The sequence below is a fragment of the Oncorhynchus masou genome, chromosome 30, assembly GCF_036934945.1.
Source record: "Oncorhynchus masou masou isolate Uvic2021 chromosome 30, UVic_Omas_1.1, whole genome shotgun sequence".
In the NCBI taxonomy this organism is placed as follows: Eukaryota; Metazoa; Chordata; class Actinopteri; order Salmoniformes; family Salmonidae; genus Oncorhynchus; species Oncorhynchus masou.
In genome coordinates, this window is record NC_088241.1 from 34,274,816 (window position 1) to 34,285,255 (window position 10,440).

Genomic DNA, 10,440 nt, shown 5'->3' on the forward strand with positions numbered 1-10,440 from the left:
TAAAGGAAAACTAGTAACACAATCAAATATCAATATTGAGGCTAAATACAAGGGCTACCGGTACCAAGTCAATGTGTAGGGGTACGGGTTAGTCAAGGTAGTTGAGGTAATATGTACATTTAGGTAGGGGTAAAGTAAATACGCATAGATAATAAACAGAGAGTAGCAGCTGTGTATGTGTATGTGAAGAGTAAAGGAATGTGAATGTATGTGTGTGTGTGTGTGTGTGTGTGTGTGTGTGTGTGTGTGTGTGTGTGTGTGTGTGTGTGTGTGTGTGTGTGTGTGTGTGTGTGTGTGTGTGTGTGTGTGTGTGTGTGTGTGTGTGTGTGGTGTCAGTATGCATGTGTGTGTGTGTTTTCTGTTTGTGTCCATGTGTGTGTCAGTGTAGTATATGTGAATGTGTGGTTAGAGTCCAGTGAGTGTACATCAAGCCTGTGCAAAAAATAAATATGAATAATATAAGGGAGTCATTTGATCAACTAAGGCTTGGGTGGCTGGAGTATTTGACAATTATTGGGTCTTCCTCTGACACCGCCTGGTATAGAGGTCCTCGGTTGCTGAACGCTCCGCCCCAGTGATGCACTGGGCCCTACACACTACCCTCTGTAGCTCCTTGTGGTCGAATGCCGAGCAGTTGCCATACCAAGCGGTGAGGCAACCAGTCAGGATGCTCTCGATGGTGCAGCTGTAGAACATTTTGAGGATCTGAGGTCCCAAGCCAAATCTTTTCAGCCTCCTATCTTGTTGTGTTTTGACTATGATAGGTCCTTAGTGATGTGGACAATAAGGAACTTGAAGCTCTCGACCCGCTGCGCTACAGCCACGTCCATGTGAATGGAGGTGTGCTCTGCATTCCTTTTTCTGTAGTCCACGATCAACTCTTTTGTCTTTTTGAGGGAGAGGTTATTGTCCTGGCACCATACTACCATATCTCTGAACTCCTCCCTGATACAGTTCTGGATATATATTCTAAACAAGTGATTTGTACATTTTTTCATTTACATTTTAATAATTTAGCAGAAGCTCTTATTCAGAGTGACTTATAGAAGCAATTAGATTTAAGTACCTTGCTCAAGAAAACATGGACAGGTTTGTACCAAGTCAATTCAGGGATTGGAACCAGCGACCTTTCGGTTACAGGCCCAACACCCTTAAGCGCTGGACTACCTGCCACCCTAACAAGTAATACTGACATATGATAACTGTGTTGGCTTCCTTCCCAAAAGATGTTGCTACTGTATAGAGGGAACTAAACAGAAAGGGACTGACTTGGCAGCCCTGTAAAGGCACAGTGGCAGGGTTGAGGGAACCGTTCCTGCTGAAGAACTTGGTGAAGGCCTCTTCTAGTACATCCTGCTCTGGCCCACCTTGCTGATGAAGCCCAGTTGGAACAGCTCAACAGACAGTTCCTGTACATTATCATTGGCTAGCATTGGCTTACAGTGAATTCAGAAAGTATTTCAAACACAGATTCAACTATAAAGACCGGGGAGGTTTTTCAATGCCTCATAAAGAAGGGAACCTATTGGTAGATGGGTAAAAATAAAAAGCAGACATTGAATATCCCTTTGAGCAAGTTATTAATTACACTTTGGGATGGTGTATCAATACACCCAGTCACTGCAAAGATACAGGTGTCTTTCCTAACTCAGTTGCTGGCGAGGAAATCAAATCAAGTTTTAATCAAATTAAATGTTATTGGTGGTATACATATATTTAGCAGATATTATTGTGGGTGTAGAAAAATGCTTGTATAACGCGAGGGAGGACTGGTGAGGCCAATGGTGACTTTAAAACATTTGCAGAGTTTAACGGCTGTGACAGGAGAATACTGAGGATGGATCAACAACATTGCAGTTATTCCACAATACTAATCTAATTGACAGAGGTAAAAGAAGGAAGCTTGTACAGACTAAAAATATTCCAAAACACGCTGTTTGCAACAAGAAACTAAAGTAAAACTGCAAAAAATGTGGCGAAGAAATGTTCTTTATGTCCTTGTCACGACTCCTACCGAAGGTGGCTCCCCTTCCCGTTCGGGTGGCGCTCTGCGGTCGTTGTCGTCGTTGGTGTGGCGTCTGTGTCACAACTTCTGCCGAAGTCGTTGCCTCTCCTTGTTCGGGCGGTGCTCGGTGTTCGACGTCACCGGTCTTCTAGCCATCATTGATCCATTTTTCATTTTCCATTGGTTTTGTCTTGTCTTCCCACACACCTGTTTTCAATCCCATTCATTACCTGTTGTGTATTTAACCCTCTGTTTCCCCTCATGTCTTTGTCAGAGATTGTTTTATTGTCATGTCTGTACTTTTAGTGTTATGGAACATGTTCTGTTGACATTTATTAAAAGACTCAATTTACACTCCATTTTGACTCTCCTGCGCCTGACTTTCCTGCCACCTATACAGACGACGCTGACAGAATCTCCTACCGAAAAATATGAAGTCAGCAGGAGAGGACACTACGCCCATGGAGGTGGAGGAATGTGTCCGGGAACAAGCGGAGGCGATTGACTGTTTGAGCACTGTTATGGATCGCATTGTCCAGAATATGGATCGCTGGGAGAGACAGGGAGTTTCTCCAGCGCCACCACCACCACAACCGGAATCTCCCTTGAACGCTTTTTCCCCTCTGGAACCGAAGATCCATTTATCCCTACCCACGGGATACAACGGAGATAATGCCGGCTGCCAGGGTTTCCTCCTTAAGCTGAACTTGTATCTGGCCACAGTTTCCCCAGTACCATCTGACCGTGAGAAGAGTTACGCCCTCGTCTCATGCCTCACCGGGAAAGCCCTGGAATGGGCCAGCGCTGTGTGTAGAAAGGAGGATGCGGCGTTGGACCATTTTGAGGAATTCACCCGCCAATTCCGGATAGTATTCGACCATCCACCCGAAGGCAAAGCGGTGGGTGAGCTCCTCTATCATCTGAGGCAGGAGACGAGGAGTGCACAGGAGTTTGCTTTGGAGTTTAGGACCTTGGTTGCCGGCGCTGGTTGGAGCAACAGGGCCCTGATCGACCATTACCGTTGTAGTCTACGCGAGGACGTCCGTCGGGGTCTGGTTGTTCCATCCTCCCGCACCCTCTCTCCCGAACCTATGGAATTGGGAGGGATGGTGCACAGGGAGACCGGAGGGGGTTCCCGCTCGAGCTCCATTCATGGTCGCAGAGGGCACACTGGTGGTCGGTGCCGGGTTGGTTCCTCTGGGAATAGAGAAGGCAGGCAGGGTATTCTGGCATCACCCCAGGTGAGTAGGCACCATTCTCATCCAGAGCCCTCTGTTGCACTAATGTTTGTCTCGGTCTCTTTTGCTGATTTTTCCCTGCATTCCCAGTATAAGGCGCTAGTAGATTCAGGTGCGGCTGGGAATTTCATTAATAAAAGTTTAGCTCATAGTTTAGGGATTGTTTCTGTGGATATGCCTTTCCCTATTCATGCCTTAGATAGTCGACCATTAGGGTCAGGGTTTATCAGGGAGGTAACTGCACCTTTGTGTATGATAACGCAGGAGGGTCACAAGGAGAAGATTAGTCTTTTCCTTATTGATTCTCCTGCATATTCTGTGGTGCTAGGCCTACCCTGGTTAGCTTGTCATAACCCCACTGTTTCTTGGCCACAGAGGGCTCTCACAGGGTGGTCGCAAGAGTGCTCAGGTAGGTGTTTAGGGGTTTAGGGGTTGCTACTACGGTGGAAAGTCCAGACCAGGCGACTCAATTACCACCCCATCGACGGGGGGATTGTGCGATAGATCTCCTGGTAGACGCTGCATATCCCAAGAGTCACGTGTATCCCCTGTCGCAAGCGGAGACGGAGGCTATGGAGACATATATACTCCGCTACACGCGCCGAGCATATGTCCCTGGTGCGCAGGGTGCTTGGTTGCCTGTTGGAGCATGATCTATATGTCAAGGCTGAGAAATGCTTGTTCTTCCAACAATCCATCTCCTTCCTAGTGTAACAGTATAATTTTAGACCGTCCCCTCGCCCATACCCGGGCGCGAACCAGGGCCCTCTGCACACATCAACAACTGACACCCACGAAGCATTGTTACCCATCGCTCCACAAAAGCCGCGGCCCTTGCACAGCAAGGGGAACTACTACTTCAAGGTCTCAGAGCAAGTAACGTCACCGATTGAAACGCTATTTACCGCGCACCGCTAACTAAGCTAGCCGTTTCACATCCGTTACACTAGGGCATTGGATTTCCACTTCAGGAGTGGAGATGGAGAGCGACCGCATTACAGCCATGCGTAATTGGCCGACTCCAACCACGGTAAAGGAGGTGCAGCGTTTTTTAGGGTTTGCAAATTACTACCGGAGGTTTATCCGGGGTTTTGGTCAGGTGGCTGCTCCCATTACCTCACTGCTAAAGGGGGGCCTGGTGCGCTTGCAATGGTCGGCTGAGGCGAACAGGGCTTTTGGGCATCTGAAAACTCTGTTTACCTCGGTGCCTGTGTTGGCTCATCCGGATCCCTCTTTGCCATTCATAGTGGAGGTGGACACATCCGAAGCTGGGATAGGAGCAGTGCTCTCTCAGCGTTCGGGTACGCCACTGAAGCTTCGCCCTTGTGCTTTCTTTTCGAAGAAGCTCAGCCCGGCAGAGCGAAACTATGATGTGGGGAACCGAGAGCTGTTAGCTGTCGTAGAAGCCTTGAAGGTGTGGAGGCATTGGCTTGAGGGGGCTAAACACCCTTTTCTCATCTGGACTGACCACTGCAATCTGGAGTACATCCGGCAGGCGAAGAGACTGAATCCTCGCCAGGCAAGGTGGGCCATGTTTTTCACTCATTTTGTGTTTACTCTTTCTTACAGACCAGGCTCCCAGAACGTTAAGGCAGACGCATTGTCTCGGCTGTATGACACAGAGGAGCGATCCATGGATCCCACTCCCATACTCCCAGCTCTGTGTCTGGTGGCGCCTGTAGTGTGGGAGCTGGACGCGGACATTGAGCGGGCGTCACGTGCAGAGCCCTCTCCCCCTGAGTGTCCAGCTGGTCGTCTGTACGTTCCATCTGCTGTCCGCGACCGATTGATCTATTGGGCTCACACGTCACCCTCCTCTGGTCATCCGGGGATAGGTCAGACGATGCGCTGTCTTGATGGGAAGTACTGATGGCCCACTTTAGCTAAGGACGTGAGGATTTATGTTTCCTCCTGCTCGGTGTGCACCCAGTGCAAGGCTCCTAGACACCTGCCCAGAGGTAAGCTACAACCTCTACCCGTTCCTCAATGGCCGTGGTCGCACCTGTCGGTGGATTTTTTGACTGATCTTCCACCTTCACAGGTTTACACCACGATCCTGGTCGTTGTGGATCGGTTTTCGAAGTCCTGTCGTCTCCTCCCTTTGCCCGGTCTCCCTACGGCCTTACAAACTGCAGAGGCCTTGTTTACACACGTTTCCGGCACTATGGGGTGCCTGAGGATATAGTGTCTGATCGGAGTCCCCAGTTCACATCAAGGGTCTGGAAGGCATTCATGGAGCATCTGGGGATCTCGGTTAGTCTTACCTCAGGTTTTCACCCCGAGAGTAATGGGCAGGTGGAGAGAGTTAACCAGGATGTGGGTAGGTTTCTGCGGTCTTATTGCCAGGAAGCTGGGTCCGCGGTTTGTGGGGCCGTTTAAAGTCCTGAGGAGAGTGAACGAGGTATGTTATAGGTTACAACTGCCCACTAATTACCGTATTAACCCCTCATTCCATGTGTCTCTCCTCAGGCCGGTGGTGGCTGGCCCGCTCCGGGAGGCTGAAGTGCGTAATGTTCCTCCGCCTCCTCTAGACATCGAGGGGGTCCCGGCGTACTCTGTTCGATCCATTTTGGATTCGAGACGTCGGGCGAGGGGCCTTCAGTACCTCGTGGACTGGGAGGGTTACGGGCCGGAGGAGAGATGCTGGGTTCCGGTGGAGGACGTGTTAGATCCTTCCATGTTATCAGAATTCCACCGTCTCCATCCGGATCGCCCTGCACCTCGCCATCCGGGTCGTCCCCGAGGCCGGTGTCGACGCGCTGCTGGAGCCGCGCGTCGGAGGGGGGGGGGTACTGTCACAACTTCTGCCGAAGTCGTTGCCTCTCCTTGTTCGGGCGGTGCTCGGCGTTCGACGTCACCGGTCTTCTAGCCATCATTGATCCATTTTTCATTTTCCATTGGTTTTGTCTTGTCTTCCCACACACCTGTTTTCAATCCCATTCATTACCTGTTGTGTATTTAACCCTCTGTTTCCCCTCATGTCTTTGTCAGAGATTGTTTTATTGTCAGTGTTGTTATTTTGTTGTGTTGGTGCGCGACGGGTCCTCGTACCCATGTTTTTTCATGTCTGTACTTTTAGTGTTATGGAGCATGTTCTGTTGACATTTATTAAAAGACTCCATTTACACTCCATTTTGACTCTCCTGCGCCTGACTTCCCTGCCACCTATACACACGACGCTGACAGTCTGTTTTCACCTGGTTGGTGAATAAAGAAGTAGCGCTACTCTGAACTCTCTGTCTCCTGCGTCTGACTCCTTCCTCCACTACACCCCGGGCATTACAGTCCTGAATACAAAGCGTTATGTTTGGAGCAAACACAACACATGTCTGAGAACCACTCTTTATATTTTTAAGCATGGTGGTGGCTGCATCATGTTATGGGTATGATTGTCTGGCAAGGACTATGGAGTTTTTTGGAATAAAATGGAAGTTTTTTGGAATGGAATAGAGCTAAGCACAGGCAAAATCATAGAGAAAAACCTAGTTCAGTCTGCTTTCCAACAGACACTGGGAGACAAATTCAATAACCTAAAACACAAGGCCAAATATACACTGGAGTTGCTTACCAAGATGACATTGAATGTTCCTGATTGTCCAAGTTACGGTTTTGACTTAAATCTTCTTGAATATGTATAGCAAGACTTGAAAATGGCTGTCTAGTAATGATCAACGGCCAACTTGGCAGAGCTTGAATAATTTTTTAAATAATAATGTGAAGATATTGTACAATCCAGGTGTACAAAGCTTTTGGAGACTTACCCTGCAATTGCTGATAAAGGTGATTCTAACATCTATTAACTCAGGGTTGTGAATACTTGTGTGAATGAAATATTTCAGTATTTCATTTGTTTGTTGCTAAAATCTCTAAAAACATGTTTTCACTTTGTCATTATGGGGTATTGTTTGTAAATGGGTGATAAAACAATCTATTTAATCAATAGATAAATGAATTCATGATGTAACACAACAAAATGTGGAATAAGTAAAAGGGTATGAATATTTTCTATAGGCACTGCAGGTGTCTGTTCAGTTTGTCCTCCAGCTTCCACAGTAGTGTCAGATAATGTTTTGCACTCTCCTCCACCGGCTCAATATTACACTGCATCTGAACAACCTTGTATGTCCGTAGTTTAGCCAGACTGTTCTCACAGACTAGACGTAACATAGTGAAGGTAAATCCAGGACACTCAAATTAGTATGATATGTTACGTTAGGTATGGTTGCATAAGACTGAAGGCAATAACAAAAGAAGGGTGTTTGGTCTGGGTGCATGGGTGGGCATATAACGCAAACCTCTAGCAATCCAAAGGTTGCGTGTTTGAAACTTATCACATACAATTTTAGCTAATTAGTAACTTTGCAACTACTTACTACTTTATTGCTAGTTTGCAACTGCTTAACATGTTAGCTAACCCTTCCCCTAACCCTAACCCTTTTAGCTAACCATTTCCCTAATCCTAATACTAAACCCAACCTTAAACCTTTAACCTAACGCCTACCCTTAACCTCTAACCCCTAGAGCTTGCTAATGTTAGCGTTAGCCACCTAGCTAATGTTAGCCATGACATATTGGAATTTGTAACATATCATACGTTTTGCAACTTTGTAACAAATTGTACATTTTAAGAGTTCGTGAAATATCATACAAATTGTAATTCGTAACATATCATACAAAATGGATGATGGACATCCACAAATGAATACATACAGTACCATACGATACATAACATATCACACTAAAGGGATTGTCTCAGATTGACAGAATAATACAAAATACTCTGAGACAATGTTGGTTCTGCAGGTTCTGGGATGGGGGATTTGACAGAGGGGGTGACAATGGGGGATTTGATGGGGGACTACTGGGGCTGCTGGCGAGAGGGCAGCCCAAACGCTAGGTTGTAGATACCATTCCCGACATCCTCCAGGAACGTCTCCAGTTCCAAGTCAGGATACTGAAACAGCTTGCCTGCCTTTATCTCAGCGATGATGAGGTTGGGGTCCATGTTCTTAGTGTTCTCCTTTAAGGCATTCTCAGGGATCATATGCTGGTGGCTAACGATGCAGTGTGCAGCTAGCAGCTTCAACAGGGGACCTAAAACAGAGCCTGGTGGAAAAGCAGCTCTCTGGCTGTAGGCCTCTTAAACAGGTCAGCCTCCAGAAACTTCTGAATAAACTCCCTCTGTAGGGGGATCTTCCAGTGACTGTATAACGTTGTTGATGCCCTCCTGAAATGGGAAGATTCTCAGTTTCCCTGGATCTCCAACACTGCCATCTCCAAGGCACACATCCCAAAGGAGTAGATATCCATTGCAGTGGTGACATCTACAACAGTTCCGTATTCTGGGGTGAAGAAGTACAGGTTTTTCTGTTCCTTTCTGCAGGTCTTTACACGGTTGTTGAATGGTGTCTGGAGCCACTGATACTATCTTGGTGAGTCTGTTGTGTTGGATGAAGATGATGTCACAGGTCAAATGCAGAGTAATTCTGCGTCACGAATGGCATCCCGTTCCCTATAGGGCTCCCCATAGAGCTCTGGTTAAAAGTAATGCATCATGGGGAGTAGGGTGCCATTTGGAATTCAACCTAAGAGATAGCGATCCAGGCTTCTTTGCCTGGCTTACTTTTGGGGATATCTTTATCAAATGTCCACTGTCACAAATTCAGGTAGACTCCGCCAGGTGACACTCATTCATTTTCATGTGTCTGATTTGCCTAACGTTGTGAGAGCGATTTGTGATGTAAGCTGTGAAATACAGTTTCATTAAGGTCAGGAAGATTTCAGAGCTTCAATCCAGAGATGACTTGAGCCTTACATCAACACCTACCAGAAGAACAAGACATGGGAAGTGATCCATATTGAACTGACAAGACATTCACATTGACAATTGATACAGTGGGAAAATAAATGAAAATTTCCAAGAACTATATTACATTTCAAAATAACCCTTATTCATTTCAGCCATTGCAGTAGAACACGCTATGTGAGTACCTGGAACTGACTGGTAACCTCAATGCATGTAGTAATTGAGTAATTATGTGTTCTCTTCATATATTTTCTCAAAAACGGTAATTAACACAATTAAACGCTATTCCTGTATTGAATACATAGTGTTGCTGAAATGCCATGACATATTACCATTTTTTTTACAAGCTACAAACTAGTTAACCCTTTCAAAGAAATTCTGCGAAATGTGTTAGGATGACCCCCTATCCCAGCAGATAAAATGTAACTTCCAGGAAAGCATTTTGCTGTACTAGTGCTTGAACAAAATACGAGATGATCCTCACAGAAAATACATCTGTTCAACCAAAGGAATTTCTTTTTTTTGAGAGAAAGGGGCCTTGCAAATACGACACTTTAGAGTATGACTAAAAGCTCTTTGGCAGAAGAGAATGATGTTGGGAGCCATGGTGGATGCCCTATGCACCCAAGGGGGCCAAGAGGATTAAGTCAAGTCAGAGTATGACTCAGTAATAATCAGTACTGAAGCAATACAGAATAAAAATGCACCAATCAATTATAGACATCTATGGATACGATGACAGCTAAACATTTGAAAGACCTGTGCTTAAGCGCTTCAATCTGCTTCTTGTTGTTTGTGTATCTGTTGAACTTATTTGAACCGAGGACCTATCGTGCGTGTAAATCACCGTGGGAACATTTTGGGCTGTATTAACAAGGATTGACTTCTCATTTGCTTTCTCCTCTGATTAGCTGTAATTAGTGTTTAGAGCTCATGGATCCTTGGCATCCCTCAGGCTACCCAGAAGACTACAAACCGAGACTGAGACCCAGCATTTCCACTCACATCAGTTGCAGCTTGTACATGCATTTCAGGACATTCACAGAGTAGCCTATATTTACCTACGTTACAGGATAGAGGGTAGGCAATATATCACCATAGGTCATATTCATATGGCACAGCATATGATTGGTCACAGTGCATAATCACATAGGGTACATACAGGACATCATCTTTGTTAGAGGGGTATTTTGTGTGGCTAATAATGAATGATTGGTTCTGTGCTGGAATTATATATTATTCATGGTCAATAACTTCCACAAAGAATATTATATAGTGTGATATAACTGATATGATAAAGATACTATTATTGTGATTTAAATCATGTAATAAGGAAATGGATGTCTGTATTTTCTTTGCGCACTTTACCTCTCACAGTTGTGGGGCTAGTC

At 45.9% G+C, this 10,440-nt stretch overlaps 1 pseudogene; it reads right to left on the minus strand.

Moving 5' to 3' along the window:
* Window positions 1-755: 755 nt before the first annotated feature.
* LOC135521639 (nuclear receptor-binding protein-like) lies at window positions 756-10,074 on the minus strand (annotated as a pseudogene).
* Window positions 10,075-10,440: the final 366 nt, after the last annotated feature.